The sequence below is a fragment of the Canis lupus genome, chromosome 1 (genome assembly GCF_011100685.1).
Source record: "Canis lupus familiaris isolate Mischka breed German Shepherd chromosome 1, alternate assembly UU_Cfam_GSD_1.0, whole genome shotgun sequence".
Taxonomy (NCBI): Eukaryota; Metazoa; Chordata; class Mammalia; order Carnivora; family Canidae; genus Canis; species Canis lupus.
In genome coordinates this window covers 113,282,127-113,308,113 of record NC_049222.1, presented here as the reverse complement: position 1 = coordinate 113,308,113, position 25,987 = coordinate 113,282,127, and the positions used below count along the sequence as shown (strand labels likewise).

The 25,987-nt window shown below is 41.0% G+C and overlaps 4 long non-coding RNA genes across 18 annotated transcripts in view; 2 read left to right on the top strand and 2 right to left on the bottom strand.

Moving 5' to 3' along the window:
• Window positions 1-1,763, bottom strand: part of LOC119876005 — a 29,823-nt gene extending 28,060 nt beyond the window's left edge. For 2 of the 6 annotated variants that reach the window (XR_005354606.1, XR_005354604.1), the window contains exon 1: window positions 1,627-1,762. This is a non-coding gene — a long non-coding RNA (uncharacterized LOC119876005). Of the gene's footprint in view, window positions 1-1,626 lie in introns of all 6 variants that reach the window. The other 4 variants (XR_005354602.1, XR_005354605.1, XR_005354607.1 and 1 more) reach the window with 3 other exon arrangements.
• Window positions 1-25,987, top strand: part of LOC100688849 — a 72,715-nt gene that overhangs the window by 1,890 nt on the left and 44,838 nt on the right. For 6 of the 7 annotated variants that reach the window (XR_005354601.1, XR_005354598.1, XR_005354595.1 and 3 more), the window contains exon 1: window positions 20,683-20,966. This is a non-coding gene — a long non-coding RNA (uncharacterized LOC100688849). Of the gene's footprint in view, window positions 1-20,682; window positions 20,967-25,987 lie in introns of those variants that run through there. The other variant, XR_005354596.1, reaches the window with a different exon arrangement.
• Window positions 674-10,726, top strand: LOC119876009. Its single transcript, XR_005354614.1, has 4 exons — window positions 674-4,310; window positions 4,537-6,438; window positions 6,663-8,508; window positions 8,735-10,726. It is a non-coding gene; the product is annotated as an uncharacterized LOC119876009 (long non-coding RNA).
• LOC119876006 lies at window positions 5,056-25,962 on the bottom strand. Of its 4 annotated transcripts, none has more exons than XR_005354611.1 (7): window positions 25,474-25,962; window positions 23,654-23,843; window positions 13,429-13,618; window positions 11,578-13,393; window positions 9,724-9,913; window positions 7,691-7,880; window positions 5,056-5,743 (listed from the first exon to the last, which is right to left on the bottom strand). It is a non-coding gene; the product is annotated as an uncharacterized LOC119876006 (long non-coding RNA). The 4 variants fall into 4 exon arrangements; XR_005354610.1 differs by having other exon boundaries at window positions 5,056-5,518; window positions 5,554-5,743; window positions 11,578-13,618; window positions 25,474-25,960; XR_005354609.1 differs by having other exon boundaries at window positions 11,578-11,767; window positions 25,474-25,878.

The window sequence follows — 25,987 nt, the reverse complement described above, 5'->3', positions numbered from 1 at the left end:
CGTTCTCGTGAGCCCTCTGAATTTCACCATCACCCATCCCAACATGGGTCCCTTGAAGATGAGTTTGCGGGGAGCTGTCCCTTCCCCCAGCTCAGTCCTCAAGAGGCTGGCTCTACCCTGGTCAAATTTGGGATATATGCCTTACAAGTGGTAAAGATGCTTTCAACCAGTTCAGAGTTCTCTGTGTCGGACTTTGAACTTCTCCGGGAAAGGGGACACATCCCCAGAGCCTTCTGGGCTGCCGTGTCCCAGACCATCAGCCTTGGAAACCACCTCCACCCCCATCCTCCATTCAGCATATATCACCCAGGTTGCGTACCCATCCCTCCCCAACCCCTGCCAAGCCATGGAGTTCTCTATCCATCACCCTGGTTTTCCCTCCTCTTCCTCGGTGCCTTGCAACAGACCCTAAGCTACACAGGGTTGGAAGGAAATCAGCCTAGAATGGAGCAGTAAGGCTGCAGACATGCCATTGCCTGAAAGGAACTTTATTTGCTCAGTATGTGAAACAGGACAGAGTTGAGGCTGCAAAAACAAACACACACACAAAAAAACAAAACAAAAAAAAACTGTACTGAAATCAAAGGGGCAGCCCGGGTAGCTCAGCTGTTTAGCACTGCCTCAGCCCAGGGCCTAATCCTAGAGACACGGGATCAAGTCCCACGTCGGGCTCCCTGCATGGAGCCTGCTTCTCCCTCTGCCTGTGTCTTTGACTCTCTCTCTCTCTCTCTCTCTCTGTGTGTGTGTGTCTCTGATGAAAAAAATAAAATCTTGAAAAGAAAAAAAAGAAATCAAGGAGACACAGATTCAAGAAGAACCAAATGTGCTCTGGGGGCTGAGGGGGTGAGGGGCTCAATTGATGAAGGTAACACCATAGGTTGTAGAAGTTCTTCTGAAAGGATTAGGATCGATGCAGCATAAATAACTGGCTTTGCCACATAGAGACGGTGTCACTGGGTGGAGTTCAGCGAAATAAGCTTCCTTGTGACAACTGTGGCAGAACGGAGCTGTGTGTCAGTTGGTACGGGCTGCAAGTTCATGTGACATCAGACGCGGAGGCGGATCAGACCAACTTGCACATTGGTCTCCGGCCTCCCTGTCAGGCTGCTGAGCATTAGGGTTTCAATATCAATGTTTCCACTCACAGTTGTGAGCCAGTGTTCCTTGTGAGAGGACAGAATGGGCCAGGCTCGGGGAGAGAGCCGAGCGTGCACACAAGCCTCCAGTGGCAGTAGATAAGCGAGGAAAGTCCTTTGCTCTCCTCCGGGTGCCAAGTATCCCCCCAACGACTGCAGGGTGAGTAGGTGTAAGAGTAGCTAAACGACAACCACAGCTGTGGGTTCAGAAACCATCTTTTTGTGTAGAAAGTAATATAGCTTATTGATGAAGACTTCTCCAACAATTAGATTGTGTATAATGGACGCAAGAGAACTCAGGACATAAATAAGGGTCTTCTTCACCATAAACTGGCACATCTTTTTGAAACAACCCAGGAACTTCCATTGGTTCTCCAGTATAGTCAAGGAGAATGCAGGAACATAACTTCTTATCTTACCCAGGATAAAGGTAGCTACAACTTCCACCATTAATTCTGTGAACCAAAGTTTGATATTGAGCATAACTGACCTGTTACAGAACATAGGCAGTGTCCCCTTGTCTGCTTCGGTCCCAAAGAAGATGTGAAGCCTAGAGAGCCAGCCTTTAATAGTCACTGCTATACAGTAGGAGCTGGGCACGTGATCTCTGTGTCTCATTTCTGGAGAAGTTGTGCCACTTTAGAATTATATCCTTTATGTTTATAAATCTTGTGAGCCCTCTGAAAATAGGTTGAAATAGGTCCCAAAATAGTACAAATCAATTTGTTGGTAAATTTATATGACTACTAATAATTTGCTTATGATTTGAGTCAATGACCCTGTGGCCTTTTTATAGGCTCCACAAATGTAAGGAAAATCCTCCATCAATAAAAATAACCCCATAAAGTTTGAAATTGGATTTTTTTTTTGAAATTGGATGTTTTATATCTGAAACATCTCAATCGGGTGTTTTTTTATCTCAAACATGTCAATCGGATGTTTTTTATCTCAACTAAAGCCATTGGTTTTTTTTTTCCCCCTCATGCCTCCTAACATTGCTTCTTGTGAGAGGGTTGAAAAAAACCCCTTGTCCTCTTGTTTATACATATTGTGGCAAAATGTAGGTATTTTCAGTTTCAATATTTTGTGAAAAAGTTCAAAAAGCCCTGTTCTTTATCACAGACATAAGGTCGCCAAATACAGGATTTATAGTGACAACATTTTGTGAGAAGCTTCAGATAACCTTGTCATTTTTATACATATCATAGTGATACAGAGGTACTTTTTGTTCCAATATTTTGTGAAAAGCTTCAAAAAAAAAAAAAAAAAACCCCGTCTTCTTTTCTACACATATGCTGGCTAAATATAGGTATCTTTTGTGACAATATTTTGTGAAAAGTTTCAAAAAACCCTGTCCTCTTTTTTCCACATATCTTGGCTGAACATAGGTATTTTTTAATACTATTTTGTGAAAAAGACTTCAAAACCTTGTCCTGTGTTTTACACGTCTCCTGGCTGAACCTAGTTATTTTTTGTGACAACTTTTGTGTGTGACACGCTTTCAAAAACCATATCCTCTTTTATACATGTACCCTGGTCTAACATACACATTTCTTTTGTGACAAGAATTTGTGAAAGGCTTCGAAAACCCAACCTCTTTCTTACACATATCCTGGGTGAACGTAGGTATTTTTTGTGACAATAGTTTGTGACAGGTTTCAAAACCTCTGGCCACAAAAAACAAAAAACAACAAACAAAAAACAAAACAAAAAAAAGACAAACAAAACCTCTGGCCACATTTTTACGTATATCCTCTTCTAAAAAATTGAGATTTTATTTATTTATTTATTTATATATATATTTATTTATTATTTATTTATTTATTTAAATGTTCTTATGTTATTATGTTCTTTGTGAGAGGATAGAATGGGCCAGGCTCCGGGAGGGAGCCGAGCATGCACACAAGCCTCCAGTGGCAGTAGATAAGCGAGGAAAGTCCTTTGCTCTCCTCCGGGTGCCAAGTATCCCCCCAACGACTGCAGGGTGAGTAGGTGTAAGAGTAGCTAAACGACAACCACAGCTGTGGGTTCAGAAACCATCTTTTTGTGTAGAAAGTAATATAGCTTATTGATGAAGACTTCTCCAACAATTAGATTGTGTATAATGGACGCAAGAGAACTCAGGACATAAATAAGGGTCTTCTTCACCATAAACTGGCACATCTTTTTGAAACAACCCAGGAACTTCCATTGGTTGTCCGGCCATGTCACGAACAATGCAGGAACATAACTTCTTATCTTACCCAGGATAAAGGTAGCTACAACTTCCACCATTAATTCTGTGATCCAAAGTTTGATATTGAGCATAACTGACCTGTTACAGAACATAGGCAGTGTCCCCTTGTCTGCTTCGGTCCCAAAGAAGATGTGAAGCCTAGAGAGCCAGCCTTTAATAGTCACTGCTATACAGTAGGAGCTGGGCACGTGATCTCTGTGTCTCATTTCTGGAGAAGTTGTGCCACTTTAGAATTATATCCTTTATGTTTATAAATCTTGTGAGCCCTCTGAAAATAGGTTGAAATAGGTCCCAAAATAGTACAAATCAATTTGTTGGTAAATTTATATGACTACTAATAATTTGCTTATGATTTGAGTCAATGACCCTGTGGCCTTTTTATAGGCTCCACAAATGTAAGGAAAATCCTCCATCAATAAAAATAACCCCATAAAGTTTGAAATTGGATTTTTTTTTTTGAAATTGGATGTTTTTTATCTCAAACATCTCAATCGGATTTTTTTTAATCCGATGTTTTTTATCTCAAACATCTCAATCGGGTGTTTTTTTATCTCAAACATGTCAATCGGATGTTTTTTATCTCAACGAAAGCCATTGTTTTTTTTTTCCCCTCATGCCTCCTAACATTGCTTCTTGTGAGAGGGTTGAAAAAACCCCTTGTCCTCTTGTTTATACATATTGTGGCAAAATGTAGGTATTTTCAGTTTCAATATTTTGTGAAAAACTTCAAAAAACCCTGTTCTTTATCACACACATAAGCTGGCCAAATACAGGATTTATAGTGACAATATTTTGTGAGAAGCTTCAGATAACCTTGTCATTTTTATACATATCATAGTGATACAGAGGTACTTTTTGTTCCAATATTTTGTGAAAAGCTTCAAAAAAAAAAAAAAAAACCCCGTCTTCTTTTCTACACATATGCTGGCTAAATATAGGTATCTTTTGGGATCCCTAGGTGGCGCAGCGGTTGGGCGCCTGCCTTCGGCCTAGGGCGCTATCCTGGAGACCCGGGATCGAATCCCACATCGGGCTCCCAGTGCATGGAGCCTGCTTCTCCCTCTGCCTGTGTCTCTGCCTCTCTCTCTCTCTCTGTGACTATCATAAATAAATAAAAAAAATTAAAAAAAAATAAAAAGTCACAAAATTAAAAAAAAAATATAGGTATCTTTTGTGACAATATTTTGTGAAAAGTTTCAAAAAACCCTGTCCTCTTTTTTCCACATATCTTGGCTGAACATAGGTATTTTTTAATACTATTTTGTGAAAAAGACTTCAAAACCTTGTCCTGTGGTTTACACGTCTCCTGGCTGAACCTAGTTATTTTTTGTGACAACTTTTGTGTGTGACACGCTTTCAAAAACCATATCCTCTTTTATACATGTATCCTGGTCTAACATACACATTTCTTTTGTGACAAGATTTTGTGAAAGGCTTCGAAAACCCAACCTCTTTCTTACACATATCCTGGGTGAACGTAGGTATTTTTTGTGACAATAGTTTGTGACAGGTTTCAAAACCTCTGGCCACGAAAAACAAAAAACAACAAACAAAAAACAAAACAAAAAAAAGACAAACAAAACCTCTGGCCACATTTTTACGTATATCCTCTTCTAAAAAATTGAGATTTTATTTATTTATTTATTTATTTATTTATTTATTTATTTATTTATTATTTATTTATTTATTTATTTAAATGTTCTTATGTTATTATGTTCTTTGTGAGAGGATAGAATGGGCCAGGCTCGGGGAGAGAGCCGAGCATGCACACAAGCCTCCAGTGGCAGTAGATAAGCGAGGAAAGTCCTTTGCTCTCCTCCGGGTGCCAAGTATCCCCCCAACGACTGCAGGGTGAGTAGGTGTAAGAGTAGCTAAACGACAACCACAGCTGTGGGTTCAGAAACCATCTTTTTGTGTAGAAAGTAATATAGCTTATTGATGAAGACTTCTCCAACAATTAGATTGTGTATAATGGACGCAAGAGAACTCAGGACATAAATAAGGGTCTTCTTCACCATAAACTGGCACATCTTTTTGAAACAACCCAGGAATTTCCATTGGTTGTCCGGCCATGTCACAAACAATGCAGGAACATAACTTCTTATCTTACCCAGGATAAAGGTAGCTACAACTTCCACCATTAATTCTGTGAACCAAAGTTTGATATTGAGCATAACTGACCTGTTACAGAACATAGGCAGTGTCCCCTTGTCTGCTTCGGTCCCAAAGAAGATGTGAAGCCTAGAGAGCCAGCCTTTAATAGTCACTGCTATACAGTAGGAGCTGGGCACGTGATCTCTGTGTCTCATTTCTGGAGAAGTTGTGCCACTTTAGAATTATATCCTTTATGTTTATAAATCTTGTGAGCCCTCTGAAAATAGGTTGAAATAGGTCCCAAAATAGGACAAATCAATTTGTTGGTAAATTTATATGACTACTAATAATTTGCTTATGATTTGAGTCAATGACCCTGTGGCCTTTTTATAGGCTCCACAAATGTAAGGAAAATCCTCCATCAATAAAAATAACCCCATAAAGTATGAAATTGGATTTTTTTTTGAAATTGGATGTTTTTTATCTCAAACATCTCAATCGGATTTTTTTTAATCCGATGTTTTTTATCTCAAACATCTCAATTAGATATTTTTTATCTCAAACATCTCAATTGGATGTTTTTTCTATCAAACATCTCAATCGGATGTTTTTTATCTCAACGAAAGCCATTGTTTTTTTTTTCCCCTCATGCCTCCTAACATTGCTTCTTGTGAGAGGGTTGAAAAAACCCCTTGTCCTCTTGTTTATACATATTGTGGCAAAATGTAGGTATTTTCAGTTTCAATATTTTGTGAAAAACTTCAAAAAACCCTGTTCTTTATCACACACATAAGCAGGCCAAATACAGGATTTATAGTGACAATATTTTGTGAGAAGCTTCAGATAACCTTGTCATTTTTATACATATCATAGTGATACAGAGGTACTTTTTGTTCCAATATTTTGTGAAAAGCTTCAAAAAAAAAAAAAAAACCCCGTCTTCTTTTCTACACATATGCTGGCTAAATATAGGTATCTTTTGGGATCCCTAGGTGGCGCAGCGCTTTGGCGCCTGCCTTCGGCCTAGGGCGCTATCCTGGAGACCCGGGATCGAATCCCACATCGGGCTCCCAGTGCATGGAGCCTGCTTCTCCCTCTGCCTGTGTCTCTGCCTCTCTCTCTCTCTGTGACTATCATAAATAAATAAAAAAAATTAAAAAAAAAGAAAAAGTCACAAAATTAAAAAAAAAATATAGGTATCTTTTGTGACAATATTTTGTGAAAAGTTTCAAAAAACCCTGTCCTCTTTTTTCCACATATCTTGGCTGAACATAGGTATTTTTTAATACTATTTTGTGAAAAAGACTTCAAAACCTTGTCCTGTGGTTTACACGTCTCCTGGCTGAACCTAGTTATTTTTTGTGACAACTTTTGTGTGTGACACGCTTTCAAAAACCATATCCTCTTTTATACATGTATCCTGGTCTAACATACACATTTCTTTTGTGACAAGATTTTGTGAAAGGCTTCGAAAACCCAACCTCTTTCTTACACATATCCTGGGTGAACGTAGGTATTTTTTGTGACAATAGTTTGTGACAGGTTTCAAAACCTCTGGCCACAAAAAAACAAAAAACAACAAACAAAAAACAAAAAACAAAACAAAAAAAAGACAAACAAAACCTCTGGCCACATTTTTACGAATATCCTCATCTAAAAAATTGAGATTTTATTTATTTATTTATTTATTTATTTATTTATTTATTATTTATTATTTATTTATTTATTTATTTATTTAAATGTTCTTATGTTATTATGTTCTTTGTGAGAGGATAGAATGGGCCAGGCTCGGGGAGAGAGCCGAGCATGCACACAAGCCTCCAGTGGCAGTAGATAAGGGAGGAAAGTCCTTTGCTCTCCTCCGGGTGCCAAGTATCCCCCCAACGACTGCAGGGTGAGTAGGTGTAAGAGTAGCTAAACGACAACCACAGCTGTGGGTTCAGAAACCATCTTTTTGTGTAGAAAGTAATATAGCTTATTGATGAAGACTTCTCCAACAATTAGATTGTGTATAATGGACGCAAGAGAACTCAGGACATAAATAAGGGTCTTCTTCACCATAAACTGGCACATCTTTTTGAAACAACCCAGGAATTTCCATTGGTTGTCTGGCCATGTCACGAACAATGCAGGAACATAACTTCTTATCTTACCCAGGATAAAGGTAGCTACAACTTCCACCATTAATTCTGTGATCCAAAGTTTGATATTGAGCATAACTGACCTGTTACAGAACATAGGCAGTGTCCCCTTGTCTGCTTCGGTCCCAAAGAAGATGTGAAGCCTAGAGAGCCAGCCTTTAATAGTCACTGCTACACAGTAGGAGCTGGGCACGTGATCTCTGTGTCTCATTTCTGGAGAAGTTGTGCCACTTTAGAATTATATCCTTTATGTTTATAAATCTTGTGAGCCCTCTGAAAATAGGTTGAAATAGGTCCCAAAATAGTACAAATCAATTTGTTGGTAAATTTATATGACTACTAATAATTTGCTTATGATTTGAGTCAATGACCCTGTGGCCTTTTTATAGGCTCCACAAATGTAAGGAAAATCCTCCATCAATAAAAATAACCCCATAAAGTTTGAAATTGGATTTTTTTTTTGAAATTGGATGTTTTTTATCTCAAACATCTCAATCGGGTGTTTTTTTATCTCAAACATGTCAATCGGATGTTTTTTATCTCAACGAAAGCCATTGTTTTTTTTTTCCCCTCATGCCTCCTAACATTGCTTCTTGTGAGAGGGTTGAAAAAACCCCTTGTCCTCTTGTTTATACATATTGTGGCAAAATGTAGGTATTTTCAGTTTCAATATTTTGTGAAAAACTTCAAAAAACCCTGTTCTTTATCACACACATGAGCTGGCCAAATACAGGATTTATAGTGACAATATTTTGTGAGAAGCTTCAGATAACCTTGTCATTTTTATACATATCATAGTGATACAGAGGTACTTTTTGTTCCAATATTTTGTGAAAAGCTTCAAAAAAAAAAAAAAAAAAAACCCCGTCTTCTTTTCTACACATATGCTGGCTAAATATAGGTATCTTTTGGGATCCCTAGGTGGCGCAGCGGTTGGGCGCCTGCCTTCGGCCTAGGGCGCTATCCTGGAGACCCGGGATCGAATCCCACATCGGGCTCCCAGTGCATGGAGCCTGCTTCTCCCTCTGCCTGTGTCTCTGCCTCTCTCTCTCTCTCTGTGACTATCATAAATAAATAAAAAAAATTAAAAAAAAATAAAAAGTCACAAAATTAAAAAAAAAATATAGGTATCTTTTGTGACAATATTTTGTGAAAAGTTTCAAAAAACCCTGTCCTCTTTTTTCCACATATCTTGGCTGAACATAGGTATTTTTTAATACTATTTTGTGAAAAAGACTTCAAAACCTTGTCCTGTGGTTTACACGTCTCCTGGCTGAACCTAGTTATTTTTTGTGACAACTTTTGTGTGTGACACGCTTTCAAAAACCATATCCTCTTTTATACATGTATCGTGGTCTAACATACACATTTCTTTTGTGACAAGATTTTGTGAAAGGCTTCGAAAACCCAACCTCTTTCTTACACATATCCTGGGTGAACGTAGGTATTTTTTGTGACAATAGTTTGTGACAGGTTTCAAAACCTCTGGCCACGAAAAACAAAAAACAACAAACAAAAAACAAAACAAAAAAAAGACAAACAAAACCTCTGGCCACATTTTTACGTATATCCTCTTCTAAAAAATTGAGATTTTATTTATTTATTTATTATTTATTTATTTATTTATTTAAATGTTCTTATGTTATTATGTTCTTTGTGAGAGGATAGAATGGGCCAGGCTCGGGGAGAGAGCCGAGCATGCACACAAGCCTCCAGTGGCAGTAGATAAGCGAGGAAAGTCCTTTGCTCTCCTCCGGGTGCCAAGTATCCCCCCAACGACTGCAGGGTGAGTAGGTGTAAGAGTAGCTAAACGACAACCACAGCTGTGGGTTCAGAAACCATCTTTTTGTGTAGAAAGTAATATAGCTTATTGATGAAGACTTCTCCAACAATTAGATTGTGTATAATGGACGCAAGAGAACTCAGGACATAAATAAGGGTCTTCTTCACCATAAACTGGCACATCTTTTTGAAACAACCCAGGAATTTCCATTGGTTGTCCGGCCATGTCACAAACAATGCAGGAACATAACTTCTTATCTTACCCAGGATAAAGGTAGCTACAACTTCCACCATTAATTCTGTGAACCAAAGTTTGATATTGAGCATAACTGACCTGTTACAGAACATAGGCAGTGTCCCCTTGTCTGCTTCGGTCCCAAAGAAGATGTGAAGCCTAGAGAGCCAGCCTTTAATAGTCACTGCTACACAGTAGGAGCTGGGCACGTGATCTCTGTGTCTCATTTCTGGAGAAGTTGTGCCACTTTAGAATTACATCCTTTATGTTTATAAATCTTGTGAGCCCTCTGAAAATAGGTTGAAATAGGTCCCAAAATAGTACAAATCAATTTGTTGGTAAATTTATATGACTACTAATAATTTGCTTATGATTTGAGTCAATGACCCTGTGGCCTTTTTATAGGCTCCACAAATGTAAGGAAAATCCTCCATCAATAAAAATAACCCCATAAAGTTTGAAATTGGATTTTTTTTTTGAAATTGGATGTTTTTTATCTGAAACACCTCATTCGGATTTTTTTTAATCCGATGTTTTTTATCTCAAACATCTCAATCGGGTGTTTTTTTATCTCAAACATCTCAATCGGTTGTTTTTTATCTCAACGAAAGCCATTGTTTTTTTTTTTCCCCTCATGCCTCCTAACATTGCTTCTTGTGAGAGGGTTGAAAAAAACCCCTTCTCCTCTTGTTTATACATATTGTGGCAAAATGTAGGTACTTTCAGTTTCAATATTTTGTGAAAAAGTTCAAAAAACCCTGTTCTTTATCACAGACATAAGGTCGCCAAATACAGGATTTATAGTGCCATATTTTGTGAGAATCTTCAGATAACCTTGTCATTTTTATACATATCATAGTGATACAGAGGTACTTTTTGTTCCAATATTTTGTGAAAAGCTTCAAAAAAAAAAAAAAACAAAAACCCCGTCTTCTTTTCTACACATATGCTGGCTAAATATAGGTATCTTTTGTGACAATATTTTGTGAAAAGTTTCAAAAAACCCTGTCCTCTTTTTTCCACATATCTTGGCTGAACATAGGTATTTTTTAATACTATTTTGTGAAAAAGACTTCAAAACCTTGTCCTGTGTTTTACACGTCTCCTGGCTGAACCTAGTTATTTTTTGTGACAACTTTTGTGTGTGACACGCTTTTAAAAACCATATCCTCTTTTATACATGTATCCTGGTCTAACATACACATTTCTTTTGTGACAAGATTTTGTGAAAGGCTTCGAAAACCCAACCTCTTTCTTACACATATCCTGGGTGAACGTAGGTATTTTTTGTGACAATAGTTTGTGACAGGTTTCAAAACCTCTGGCCACAAAAAACAAAAAACAACAAACAAAAAAACAAAACAAAAAAAAGACAAACAAAACCTCTGGCCACATTTTTACGTATATCCTCTTCTAAAAAATTGAGATTTTATTTATTTATTTATTATTTATTTATTTATTTATTTAAATGTTCTTATGTTATTATGTTCTTTGTGAGAGGATAGAATGGGCCAGGCTCGGGGAGAGAGCCGAGCATGCACACAAGCCTCCAGTGGCAGTAGATAAGCGAGGAAAGTCCTTTGCTCTCCTCCGGGTGCCAAGTATCCCCCCAACGACTGCAGGGTGAGTAGGTGTAAGAGTAGCTAAACGACAACCACAGCTGTGGGTTCAGAAACCATCTTTTTGTGTAGAAAGTAATATAGCTTATTGATGAAGACTTCTCCAACAATTAGATTGTGTATAATGGACGCAAGAGAACTCAGGACATAAATAAGGGTCTTCTTCACCATAAACTGGCACATCTTTTTGAAACAACCCAGGAATTTCCATTGGTTGTCCGGCCATGTCACAAACAATGCAGGAACATAACTTCTTATCTTACCCAGGATAAAGGTAGCTACAACTTCCACCATTAATTCTGTGAACCAAAGTTTGATATTGAGCATAACTGACCTGTTACAGAACATAGGCAGTGTCCCCTTGTCTGCTTCGGTCCCAAAGAAGATGTGAAGCCTAGAGAGCCAGCCTTTAATAGTCACTGCTACACAGTAGGAGCTGGGCACGTGATCTCTGTGTCTCATTTCTGGAGAAGTTGTGCCACTTTAGAATTACATCCTTTATGTTTATAAATCTTGTGAGCCCTCTGAAAATAGGTTGAAATAGGTCCCAAAATAGTACAAATCAATTTGTTGGTAAATTTATATGACTACTAATAATTTGCTTATGATTTGAGTCAATGACCCTGTGGCCTTTTTATAGGCTCCACAAATGTAAGGAAAATCCTCCATCAATAAAAATAACCCCATAAAGTTTGAAATTGGATTTTTTTTTTGAAATTGGATGTTTTTTATCTGAAACACCTCATTCGGATTTTTTTTAATCCGATGTTTTTTATCTCAAACATCTCAATCGGGTGTTTTTTTATCTCAAACATCTCAATCGGTTGTTTTTTATCTCAACGAAAGCCATTGTTTTTTTTTTTCCCCTCATGCCTCCTAACATTGCTTCTTGTGAGAGGGTTGAAAAAAACCCCTTCTCCTCTTGTTTATACATATTGTGGCAAAATGTAGGTACTTTCAGTTTCAATATTTTGTGAAAAAGTTCAAAAAACCCTGTTCTTTATCACAGACATAAGGTCGCCAAATACAGGATTTATAGTGCCATATTTTGTGAGAATCTTCAGATAACCTTGTCCTTTTTATACATATCATAGTGATACAGAGGTACTTTTTGTTCCAATATTTTGTGAAAAGCTTCAAAAAAAAAAAAACAAAAACCCCGTCTTCTTTTCTACACATATGCTGGCTAAATATAGGTATCTTTTGTGACAATATTTTGTGAAAAGTTTCAAAAAACCCTGTCCTCTTTTTTCCACATATCTTGGCTGAACATAGGTATTTTTTAATACTATTTTGTGAAAAAGACTTCAAAACCTTGTCCTGTGTTTTACACGTCTCCTGGCTGAACCTAGTTATTTTTTGTGACAACTTTTGTGTGTGACACGCTTTCAAAAACCATATCCTCTTTTATACATGTATCCTGGTCTAACATACACATTTCTTTTGTGACAAGATTTTGTGAAAGGCTTCGAAAACCCAACCTCTTTCTTACACATATCCTGGGTGAACGTAGGTATTTTTTGTGACAATAGTTTGTGACAGGTTTCAAAACCTCTGGCCACAAAAAACAAAAAACAACAAACAAAAAACAAAACAAAAAAAAGACAAACAAAACCTCTGGCCACATTTTTACGTATATCCTCTTCTAAAAAATTGAGATTTTATTTATTTATTTATTATTTATTTATTTATTTATTTAAATGTTCTTATGTTATTATGTTCTTTGTGAGAGGATAGAATGGGCCAGGCTCGGGGAGAGAGCCGAGCATGCACACAAGCCTCCAGTGGCAGTAGATAAGCGAGGAAAGTCCTTTGCTCTCCTCCGGGTGCCAAGTATCCCCCCAACGACTGCAGGGTGAGTAGGTGTAAGAGTAGCTAAACGACAACCACAGCTGTGGGTTCAGAAACCATCTTTTTGTGTAGAAAGTAATATAGCTTATTGATGAAGACTTCTCCAACAATTAGATTGTGTATAATGGACGCAAGAGAACTCAGGACATAAATAAGGGTCTTCTTCACCATAAACTGGCACATCTTTTTGAAACAACCCAGGAATTTCCATTGGTTGTCCGGCCATGTCACAAACAATGCAGGAACATAACTTCTTATCTTACCCAGGATAAAGGTAGCTACAACTTCCACCATTAATTCTGTGAACCAAAGTTTGATATTGAGCATAACTGACCTGTTACAGAACATAGGCAGTGTCCCCTTGTCTGCTTCGGTCCCAAAGAAGATGTGAAGCCTAGAGAGCCAGCCTTTAATAGTCACTGCTACACAGTAGGAGCTGGGCACGTGTTCTCTGTGTCTCTTTTCTGGAGAAGTTGTGCCACTTTAGAATTACATCCTTTATGTTTATAAATCTTGTGAGCCCTCTGAAAATAGGTTGAAATAGGTCCCAAAGTAGTACAAATGAATTTGTTGGTAAATTCATATGACTACTAATAATTTGCCTATGATTTGAGTCATCAATAACCCTGTGGCCTTTTTATAGGCTCCACAAATGTAAGGAAAATCCTCCACCAATAAAATAACCCCATAAAGTTTGAAATCGTTTTTTTTTTTTTTTTGAAATCAGATATTTTTTATCTCAAACATCTCAATTGGATGTTTTTTATCTCAAACATCTCAATCGGATGTTTTTTATCTCAAAATCTCAATTGGATTTTTTTTTTAAAGATTTTATTTATTTATTCATGATAGTTACACAGAGAGAGACAGAGAGGCAGAGACACAGGCAGAGGGAGAAGCAGGCTCCATGCAGGGAGCCTGATGTGGGACTCGATCCCAGGACTCCAGGATCACGCCCTGGGCCAAAGGCAGGTGTTAAACCACTGAGCCACCCAAGGATCCCGATACACATTTTTTAAAAAAAGATTTTTTTAATTTATTCATGAGAGACACAGAGAGGCAGAGACACAGGCAGAGGGAGAAATAGGCTCCGGGCAGGGAAGCCTGATGAGGGCTCCACCCCAGGACCCCAGGATCACACCCTGAGTCAGAGGCAGACACTCAACCACTGAGCCACCCAGGCGTCCCAGATACACAGTTTTGACTCCACAATCCAAGGTTGGGGCCGGTGATCACAACTCTTTGCCTCAAACGTGACGGGCATTAAATAGACATAACAACGTCTACACTAAATATTGGTCTTAGGAAAATAGTGCAGAGACTATTGGGAGATTGCTCATGTGTCGTGGTGATGGGGAAGGGAGCAACCAAGTCCCCGTTTTCCAAGAGGGAAGACTTTAGCACGTAAAGGTGAAAAATCACTAAGTAGCCTCAGAGGGTGTTGAGCAGAGATGAGGGCCTTCCTGCAGGGGAGCTGGAGCTGTTCCCCCCACATCTCCCCGAAGTGGCCGCAGACAGAGAAGCCAGGGCTTTCCTGGGATCACTCTTAGGCACAACACACAGCGACACAGGCTTACCACAGCAACGTCCAGTGTGGTCGCCAATACAAGACGAAGGAACGTCCCTCCTCCTGGGAGGGAGCCCCAATCGGTTTTGCTCCCGGTGTGGATATGGGGACTAGAGTAATCATTCCATGTTCGAGCTGCAGAGGGGCTGCATGACAACGAGCTCACGTCTCCCTGGGGTTTCGGGTCATCCCCATCAAAATAGGTCTGCTCTGAAAAAAAAAAAAAAAAAAAAAATAGGTCTGCTCTGGGCCAGCCATACACAGCTGATTAAGATTAGTCCCAGAAGCCCAAACTTCTTCAGTCTTTGCCCATATAACATATGATGGGGACTGACTTCTCTCTCTGTCTCGCCTTTTTTGACATCAGGGGGATGGAATGAAAAACTCAAAATCTGGGGCATTTGGGTGGCTCCCTGGTTGAACGTCTGCCTTTGGCTAAGGGCGTGATCCCGGGGTCCTGGGTTCGAGTCCCGCATCAAGCTTCCTGCCAGGAGCCTGCTTCTCCCTCTGCCCGTGTCTCTGCCTCTGTGTGTGTGTGTCTCATGCATAAATAAAATCTTTAAAAAAGAAAACCTCGTAATCTCAGTTAAAGAAAACCTCATAATCTTCAGTCGATAGATCATCACCCATCAGTAAATGGCCTGCTTTCCTTTTTTAGGGAATATTACTTACTTAACTTAATTTTTATTTTTTACTTATATCTTTGGAAGCAGGCTCCTGCGGCAGCTTCCAGAAAGAACTCCTAGGAGGGCCTGTAGATCCAGCTTGCTAAGGAAGCTGTTGCTACTTCTTTTTTTTTATGATTTTATTTATTTATTCATGAGAGAGAGAGAGGCAGTGACAGAGGCAGAGGGAGAAGCAGGCTCCCCACAAGAAGCCCGATGTGGGACTCGATCCTGTGACCTTGCTGCTACCAAGAAGCTGTAGGGGTGCTGCGTCCCGAAGCCAGCACAGTGTCTTGGTTTCCCAGTTTTTCCCCTCTAGGAAGTAGCAACAGGGACAGCTGGGTGGCTCAGCGGTTTAGCGCTGCCTTCAGCCCAGGGGGTGATCCTGGAGACCTAGGATCGATTCCTGTGTCGGGCTCCCTGCATGGAGCCTGCTTCTCCCTCTGCCTGTGTCTCTGCCTCTCTCTCTCTCTCTCTCTCTCTCTCTCTGTATCTCTCATGAATGAATAAATAAATAAAATCTTAAAAACAAAAACCCAGGGTTGTTCCTCTGCTCAAAGCCCTTATGTTGCTCACCTGTGAGTCACATCAAAACCCAAAGTCCCTGCAGCCCACAGGTCCTACGTTGGAGCTACTAGGAATGCTGGTCTGTAAGAAGATTCCAGCAGGTCTGTCAAGTTAGCGCCTGAGTTGAGAAAGTCTTGCAATGAAGAAAATGTTAGTGGAAATCAACAGGGCGCTTAGTGATGTGGACCGTCTGCCTCCTGGGCCAGGCTCCTCCCCTCCTTGCAGACAGCCCTTTGAGTAGCACTGCCCCTACCCAACCTGGCTCCTGCCCATACTGCGCTGTCCTACTCACCCCATGTGTTCCGGCCACAGGGGCTTTCTGACCCTTCCTCAACTCTCACGCAAGCTTGGGTCTCCCCCTGCTCCCCAGCATCTATTCCCTTTCCAGGAAATCATCTTTGTCCGGAGACTCGCAGCACTGCTCCCGCCCTCTCTTCCCATCTCAGATGTCACCCCACCATGAAGGATTTCTTTTTTTTTTAAGATTTTATTTATTTATGCATGAGACACACACACACACACACACAGAGAGAGAGAGAGAGAGAGAGAGAGAGAGAGAGGCAGAGACACAGGAGGAGGGAGAAGCAGGCTCCATGCAGGAAGCCCGATGTGGGACTCGATCCCGGGACTCCAGGATCATGCCCTGGGCCAAAGGCAGGCGCTAAACTGCTGAGCCACCCAGGGATTCCTCCAGTGAAGAATTTCATTAACTTTCCTATACAAAGGAACAGGATCTCCCCGTGAAACCCTCACTCTATGTTCTTCACCCTATTTTGGTTCTCTGTTCGATGGCTTTAGAGGACAGAAATACTGCCTTTTATATCTTTTTTCCCAGATGAAATGGACGTGTAACGTTGGATTAGTCTAGGTGTACGGCACACTGATTCGATATATGTATACATTGTGAAGTGATCACCGCAATAAGCATAGTTAATGTCCATGACTTCGTGTAGTCATACTTTTTGCTTTTAGCAAATTTCAAAAATGCAATGCAGTATTTTTTTTAAAAGATTTTATTTATTTATTCATGAGAGACACAGAGAGGGAGAGGCAGAGACACAGGCAGAGGGAGAAGCAGGCTCCATGCAGAGACCCCGATGCAGGACTCGATCCTGGGACCCCAGGATCATGCCCTGAGCCAAAGGCAGACGCTCAACCACTGAGCCACCCAGGTGCCCCTGCAATGCAGTATCCTTAACAGTAGTCACCACGCTGTGCATTACGCCTCTAGGACTTATGTATCTGGGAGATTTGATCTTTTGATCACCTTTACTCATCCCCACCACCCCCTGCCCCTCAGGCAAGGCAACTGCAGACAGTTCTCTGTCAGATTCCACCTGTAAGCAAGATCATAGAGTATCTGTCTCTCTTTGACTCGCTGGCTGCTCTTAGCACAATATCCTCATCCATGTTGTCCATCCATGTTGTCACAAAAGGCAAGAGTTTCTTCCTTTTTGTGGGTGAATAATATACTATTGTATGAGATCCCACCTTTTCTTTTTTTTTTAATTTTTTTTATTTATTTATGATAGTCATACAGAGAGAGAGAGAGAGAGAGAGGCAGAGACACAGGCAGAGGGAGAAGCAGGCTCCATGCACCAGGAGCCCGACGTGGGATTCGATCCCGGGTCTTCAGGATCGCGCCCTGGGCCAAAGGCAGGCGCTAAACCGCTGCGCCACCCAGGGATCCCTCCCACCTTTTCTTTACCCATTTATTCCTCAACAGACTTTTAGGATGTTTCTGTATCCTGGCCTTTGTGAATGATGCCACCGTAAACCTGGGGGTGCAGGTATGTTTTTCAGGAGGTGATTTCATTTCTTTTGGTCATATACCCAGAAGTGGAACCGTTAGATCAGATGATAGTTCTATTTTTAATATTTGGAGGACTCACCATATTGCTTTCTGTGGGGTTTTTTTAGATTATTTATTTATTTGAGAGAGAGCAAGAGAGTGCTCATGAGTGAGGGGGAGGGGCAGAGGGAGAGAGAGAGAATCCTAAGCAGACTGTCTCCACAATCAGTCCGGAGCTCAACTCTGAGCTCAGGCCCTGGATGCTGAGATCATGACCCTGAGCTGAAATCAAGAGTCAGATGTTCAACCAACTGAGCCACCCTGGCACCCCCAACTCCGTGCACCCCTCTTTCTATATTTTTGGGTATTCCAAATTTTGGATATTAATCCCTTACCAGACATATGATTTAAAATGTCTCTCCCACTTGGTGGGTTGCCTTTTCATTTCCTCATGGTTTCCTTTGCTGTGCAGAAGCTCTTCAGCTTGATGAGGTTCCACCCACTTATTGATTTTGACTTTCATTGCCATCCAAAAAAATAATTGCCAAGACTGATGCCAAGGAACTTACTGCTTGTGTTTTCTTCTGGTAGTCTCATGGTTTTAGATCTTATACTCAAGCCTTTAATCCAATTTGAGTGAATGCACATGGTGCTCCTGCTGGAGCTCTCACTCTCCTGGATCCACTGCTCCGAAATTGTTGACACTTTGTCGGGTGGTTGTAACAGGAGGGCACTGCATGTTCTTGAGGGTGAAAAGTCTTTACAATTGACCTAATTTGAGCCCATTGAATTCATACACCATTTCTGAATCTGAGTACTTTCACACCAAAGCAACTGATTGTGGGAGAAACTTGTCCTCACCGGGCAAATTTGGGTTTATATTTGAAATAGTACATAAGGGGCGCCCGGGGGGTTGAGCGTATGCCTTTGGCTCAGATCACGATCCCAGAGTCTTGGGATTGAGTCTTGCATCCGGCTTCCCGCAGGGAGCCTGCTTCTCCCTCTGCCTGTGTCTCTGCTTCTCTCTGTTTCTCTCATGAATAAATAAATAAAATCTTAAAAAGAAATTTGCAGGGCAGCCCCGATGGCCCAACGGTTTGGCGCCGCCTTCAGCCCAGGCAGAGTCTGATCCTGGAGACCCGGGATCGAGTCCCACGTTGGGCTCCCTGCGTGGAGCCTGCTTCTCCCTCTGCCTCTCTCTCTCTCTCCGTCTGTCATGAATAAATAAATACATAATCTTTTAAAATAAACAAACAAATAAATAAATAAATGCGTAAATAAATAAATAAATAAATAATTTATAGGAAAGGAGCCAAGAATATACAGTGGAGGAAGGGCATGTAATATCTTCAGAAAAGGCAAAGGTATTCTTAAACACAAGGGAGCTTCAAAGGCCACACAGAACACCGGACTCAGGAATCTTCCAACCTGCTCATCTAAGTTGTCGCCCTCATCATCCCCTGTCCTCATTCTTCTTTTTTTAATTTTTAATTTTATTTATTTATACATTTTATTTATTTATTCATGAGAGACACAGAGTGAGAGAGAGAGCAGAGACATAGGCAGAGAGAAGCAGGCTCCATGCAGGAAGCCCGATGTGGAACTTGATCCTGAGACACTGGGATCATTCCATGAGCAAAGGCAGATGCCCAACTGCTGAGCCATCCAGGCCTCCCCTCATTTTATTTATTATTATTATTATTTTTTTAAGATTTTATTTATTTATTCGTGAGACACACACACACACACACACACACACACACAGAGGCAGAGACATAGGCAGAGGGATAAGCAGGCTTCATTCAGGGAGCCAGACGTGGAACTCGATCTTAGGACTCCAGGATCGTGCCCTGGGCTGAAGGCAAGTGCTAAACCACCGAGTTTTAATGAGTATTCATATTTATTTTATTTTTATATTAAAAGAATATTTTAAATTAGGCTCCATGTAAGCATAGCACCCCACAGGGGGCTCGAACACACAACCCTGAGACCAAGACCTGACCTGAGTTCATAACTTAGACCCTCAAACAACTGAGCCTAAGAACTTTTAAAAAAATATTATTTATTTATTTATTTATTATTTATTTATTTATTTATGTATTTATTTGAGAGAGAGAGAGGCAGAGACACAGGCAGAGGGAGAAGCAGGCTCCATGCCAGGAGCCCGATTCAGGACTCGATCCCGGGACCTCAGCATCGTGCCCCGTGCCAAAGGCAGGCGTCAAACTGCTGAGCCACCCAGGGATCCCTGTTTTTTTTTTTGTTTTTTTTTTAAATAAGTTCTACTTGGGGCCTGAGCCCACCATCCTGAGGAAAGAGTTTCATGCTCTAGGTATTCAGCAACCCGGTCGCTCCCTTTTCTTCTTCTTCTTTCTTCCTTTCCTCCTTTCTTTCTTTCTTTCCTTCTTTTTTTTTTTAATGCCACATCTTAGACTCTTTGGCTGTCTTGAATCCCTCAATCTGCCCCCCTCCCACACAGCTGCTCCTCTACCCATCTTTCCATCCCTGCTCAGCCCTTCTCCTCCCACCTTGGCCCCTCAACTCCTGAGAACCCCTGGAGCCTCGAGCCTCTTCCCTGTTATGGACTCTGGAGGGGCTCAGAGCCCCATGAGCTGCCATGGGAGGCTGAAACGGGCTGGCTGGGAACACAAAATGAACCTCACCCACCAACACTTTGTATTGGTCACACCCAGAGCTTCCTCTTGGAAGGCAGGAAGGTTTCAAGGGCCCCAGGGATCTTCACCCCAATTTCTTCCTTAAATCTGTTAAAAATTATGGTGAAAAACTCATAACATTACATTCCCTACCATTCACCGGGAACCAGGATACAGATGAGCAGGGGTATCAATATTCTCAGGGGCGTACAATGCATCTCTAGCACCCGTTCGTTTTGTAACAGGAAGTCTGTACCCACAGTTTCCTGTTTGCTCCTCCTCGCCCCCACCAGCCCCACATGTCTTCTTTCTGTTTCTATAAATTTGACTATGACGGGTAGGACATACAAGTGGAATCATAGGGTATTTGTCTTGCTGCGACCTGCTCATTTCATGTGGCAGCGGGTCCAGAACTCACTTCTTCCTTAGGATCGATGCTCGTTCCACTGGAGCTGGATGCCCCATGATCTTTCTCCGTTCCTCTGTGCGTGGACACGTGGGCTGCGTCTACATCTTGACTCTTGTGAACAACACTGCGATGAACAGGGATGAGCGGGGATCCCTTCATACTGTTGGCTTTCAGTTCTTACAGATGTAAAATGAATAAGGAGTTGGCTCCATCACATGGTAAGTCTATTTCTTAATTTGGAGGAAACCCGGCACCATGTTCCAAGCTGATGTCTGGTGTGCCATTTTACTTTTTCACCAACATTTGCCAGGGTTCCGATTTCTCCAGATCCTCACCAACACACATTAATTTATGGTATTTGGGTTTGGGGTCCTTTTGCTTATTGTTGTTTTTTTTATTTATTTTTTTATTTATGATAGTCACACAGAGAGAGAGAGAGAGAGAGAGAGAGAGAGTCAAAGACATAGGCAGAGGGAGAAGCAGGCTCCATGCACCGGGAGCCCGACGTGGGATTCGATCCCGGGTCTCCAGGATCGCGCCCTGGGCCAAAGGCAGGCGCCAAACCGCTGCGCCACCCAGGGATCCCTTGCTTATTGTTGTTGATGGTGACTATCCTGATGGGGGTGTGACTTGATATATATTTGTGTTCTATTTGCTTTCTGTAATGATTAGCGATGTTGAGCATTTCCTCAGAAGCTGGGTGGCCACTGTATACCTTCGGAGAAATGTCTCTTTGACATTTTTGCCCATTGTTGATTTTACTGATTTTTTTGTATACCTTTTTATTGGAGTTCCATTTGCCAACACTAGTACAACATCCAGTGCTCATCCTGTCAAGTGCCCCCCTCTTTACTGATTTTTTATTTATTAAAATATTTATTAAAAATTTTATTTATTAATGGGTGCCTGGGTGGCTCAGTGGTTGAGTGTCTACCTTGGCTTCACGTCATGATCCTGGCATCCTGAGATGGAGTCCCAAATCGGGCTTCCCACGGGGAGCCTGCTTCTCCCTCTGCCTACGCCTCTGCCTCTGAGTGTATGTCTCTCATAATACATAAATAGTCTTTAAAAATATTTTATTTATTTATTTGTTAGAAAGAGGGCACGAGAGGGGGAATGTGCAGAGGGAGAGGTAGAAGCCAACTCAATGCTGGGCACAGATCGAAATGAGGCAGGCTCAAACTTCCAGGGCAGCCTCAGGACCTGCGAGGTGCTCTGGGGAAGGTCATTCCACTCACATCCTTTCCCCTCCACAGGGTTTCTCCTGACCCAAGGGGCGCGTTCTCGTGAGCCCTCTGAATTTCACCATCACCCATCCCAACATGGGTCCCTTGAAGATGAGTTTGCGGGGAGCTGTCCCTTCCCCCAGCTCAGTCCTCAAGAGGCTGGCTCTACCCTGGTCAAATTTGGGATATATGCCTTACAAGTGGTAAAGATGCTTTCAACCAGTTCAGAGTTCTCTGTGTCAGACTTTGAACTTCTCCGGGAAAGGGGACACATCCCCAGAGCCTTCTGGGCTGCCGTGTCCCAGACCATCAGCCTTGGAAACCACCTCCACCCCCATCCTCCATTCAGCATATATCACCCAGGTTGCGTACCCATCCCTCCCCAACCCCTGCCAAGCCATGGAGTTCTCTATCCATCACCCTGGTTTTCCCTCCTCTTCCTCGGTGCCTTGCAACAGACCCTAAGCTACACAGGGTTGGAAGGAAATCAGCCTAGAATGGAGCAGTAAGGCTGCAGACATGCCATTGCCTGAAAGGAACTTTATTTGCTCAGTATGTGAAACAGGACAGAGTTGAGGCTGCAAAAACAAACACACACACAAAAAAACAAAACAAAAAAAAACTGTACTGAAATCAAAGGGGCAGCCCAGGTAGCTCAGCGGTTTAGCACTGCCTCAGCCCAGGGCCTAATCCTAGAGACACGGGATCAAGTCCCACGTCGGGCTCCCTGCATGGAGCCTGCTTCTCCCTCTGCCTGTGTCTTTGACTCTCTCTCTCTCTCTCTCTCTCTGTGTGTGTGTGTCTCTGATGAAAAAAATAAAATCTTGAAAAGAAAAAAAAGAAATCAAGGAGACACAGATTCAAGAAGAACCAAATGTGCTCTGGGGGCTGAGGGGGTGAGGGGCTCAATTGATGAAGGTAACACCATAGGTTGTAGAAGTTCTTCTGAAAGGATTAGGATCGATGCAGCATAAATAACTGGCTTTGCCACATAGAGACGGTGTCACTGGGTGGAGTTCAGCGAAATAAGCTTCCTTGTGACAACTGTGGCAGAACGGAGCTGTGTGTCGGTTGGTACGGGCTGCAAGTTCATGTGACATCAGACGCGGAGGCGGATCAGACCAACTTGCACATTGGTCTCCGGCCTCCCTGTCAGGCTGCTGAGCATTAGGGTTTCAATATCAATGTTTCCACTCACAGTTGTGAGCCAGTGTTCCTTGTGAGAGGACAGAATGGGCCAGGCTCGGGGAGAGAGCCGAGCGTGCACACAAGCCTCCAGTGGCAGTAGATAAGCGAGGAAAGTCCTTTGCTCTCCTCCGGGTGCCAAGTATCCCCCCAACGACTGCAGGGTGAGTAGGTGTAAGAGTAGCTAAACGACAACCACAGCTGTGGGTTCAGAAACCATCTTTTTGTGTAGAAAGTAATATAGCTTATTGATGAAGACTTCTCCAACAATTAGATTGTGTATAATGGACGCAAGAGAACTCAGGACATAAATAAGGGTCTTCTTCACCATAAACTGGCACATCTTTTTGAAACAACCCAGGAACTTCCATTGGTTCTCCAGTATAGTCAAGGAGAATGCAGGAACATAACTTCTTATCTTACCCAGGATAAAGGTAGCTACAACTTCCACCATTAATTCTGTGAACCAAAGTTTGATATTGAGCATAACTGACCTGTTACAGAACATAGGCAGTGTCCCCTTGTCTGCTTCGGTCCCAAAGAAGATGTGAAGCCTAGAGAGCCAGCCTTTAATAGTCACTGCTACACAGTAGGAGCTGGGCACGTGATCTCTGTGTCTCATTTCTGGAGAAGTTGTGCCACTTTAGAATTATATCCTTTATGTTTATAAATCTTGTGAGCCCTCTGAAAATAGGTTGAAATAGGTCCCAAAATAGTACAAATCAATTTGTTGGTAAATTTATATGACTACTAATAATTTGCTTATGATTTGAGTCAATGACCCTGTGGCCTTTTTATAGGCTCCACAAATGTAAGGAAAATCCTCCATCAATAAAAATAACCCCATAAAGTTTGAAATTGGATTTTTTTTTTGAAATTGGATGTTTTATATCTGAAACATCTCAATCGGGTGTTTTTTTATCTCAAACATGTCAATCGGATGTTTTTTATCTCAACTAAAGCCATTGGTTTTTTTTTTCCCCCTCATGCCTCCTAACATTGCTTCTTGTGAGAGGGTTGAAAAAAACCCCTTGTCCTCTTGTTTATACATATTGTGGCAAAATGTAGGTATTTTCAGTTTCAATATTTTGTGAAAAAGTTCAAAAAGCCCTGTTCTTTATCACAGACATAAGGTCGCCAAATACAGGATTTATAGTGACAACATTTTGTGAGAAGCTTCAGATAACCTTGTCATTTTTATACATATCATAGTGATACAGAGGTACTTTTTGTTCCAATATTTTGTGAAAAGCTTCAAAAAAAAAAAAAACCCCGTCTTCTTTTCTACACATATGCTGGCTAAATATAGGTATCTTTTGTGACAATATTTTGTGAAAAGTTTCAAAAAACCCTGTCCTCTTTTTTCCACATATCTTGGCTGAACATAGGTATTTTTTAATACTATTTTGTGAAAAAGACTTCAAAACCTTGTCCTGTGTTTTACACGTCTCCTGGCTGAACCTAGTTATTTTTTGTGACAACTTTTGTGTGTGACACGCTTTCAAAAACCATATCCTCTTTTATACATGTACCCTGGTCTAACATACACATTTCTTTTGTGACAAGAATTTGTGAAAGGCTTCGAAAACCCAACCTCTTTCTTACACATATCCTGGGTGAACGTAGGTATTTTTTGTGACAATAGTTTGTGACAGGTTTCAAAACCTCTGGCCACAAAAAACAAAAAACAACAAACAAAAAACAAAACAAAAAAAAGACAAACAAAACCTCTGGCCACATTTTTACGTATATCCTCTTCTAAAAAATTGAGATTTTATTTATTTATTTATTTATATATATATTTATTTATTATTTATTTATTTATTTAAATGTTCTTATGTTATTATGTTCTTTGTGAGAGGATAGAATGGGCCAGGCTCGGGGAGGGAGCCGAGCATGCACACAAGCCTCCAGTGGCAGTAGATAAGCGAGGAAAGTCCTTTGCTCTCCTCCGGGTGCCAAGTATCCCCCCAACGACTGCAGGGTGAGTAGGTGTAAGAGTAGCTAAACGACAACCACAGCTGTGGGTTCAGAAACCATCTTTTTGTGTAGAAAGTAATATAGCTTATTGATGAAGACTTCTCCAACAATTAGATTGTGTATAATGGACGCAAGAGAACTCAGGACATAAATAAGGGTCTTCTTCACCATAAACTGGCACATCTTTTTGAAACAACCCAGGAATTTCCATTGGTTGTCCGGCCATGTCACGAACAATGCAGGAACATAACTTCTTATCTTACCCAGGATAAAGGTAGCTACAACTTCCACCATTAATTCTGTGATCCAAAGTTTGATATTGAGCATAACTGACCTGTTACAGAACATAGGCAGTGTCCCCTTGTCTGCTTCGGTCCCAAAGAAGATGTGAAGCCTAGAGAGCCAGCCTTTAATAGTCACTGCTACACAGTAGGAGCTGGGCACGTGATCTCTGTGTCTCATTTCTGGAGAAGTTGTGCCACTTTAGAATTATATCCTTTATGTTTATAAATCTTGTGAGCCCTCTGAAAATAGGTTGAAATAGGTCCCAAAATAGTACAAATCAATTTGTTGGTAAATTTATATGACTACTAATAATTTGCTTATGATTTGAGTCAATGACCCTGTGGCCTTTTTATAGGCTCCACAAATGTAAGGAAAATCCTCCATCAATAAAAATAACCCCATAAAGTTTGAAATTGGATTTTTTTTTTTGAAATTGGATGTTTTTTATCTCAAACATCTCAATCGGATTTTTTTTAATCCGATGTTTTTTATCTCAAACATCTCAATCGGGTGTTTTTTTATCTCAAACATGTCAATCGGATGTTTTTTATCTCAACGAAAGC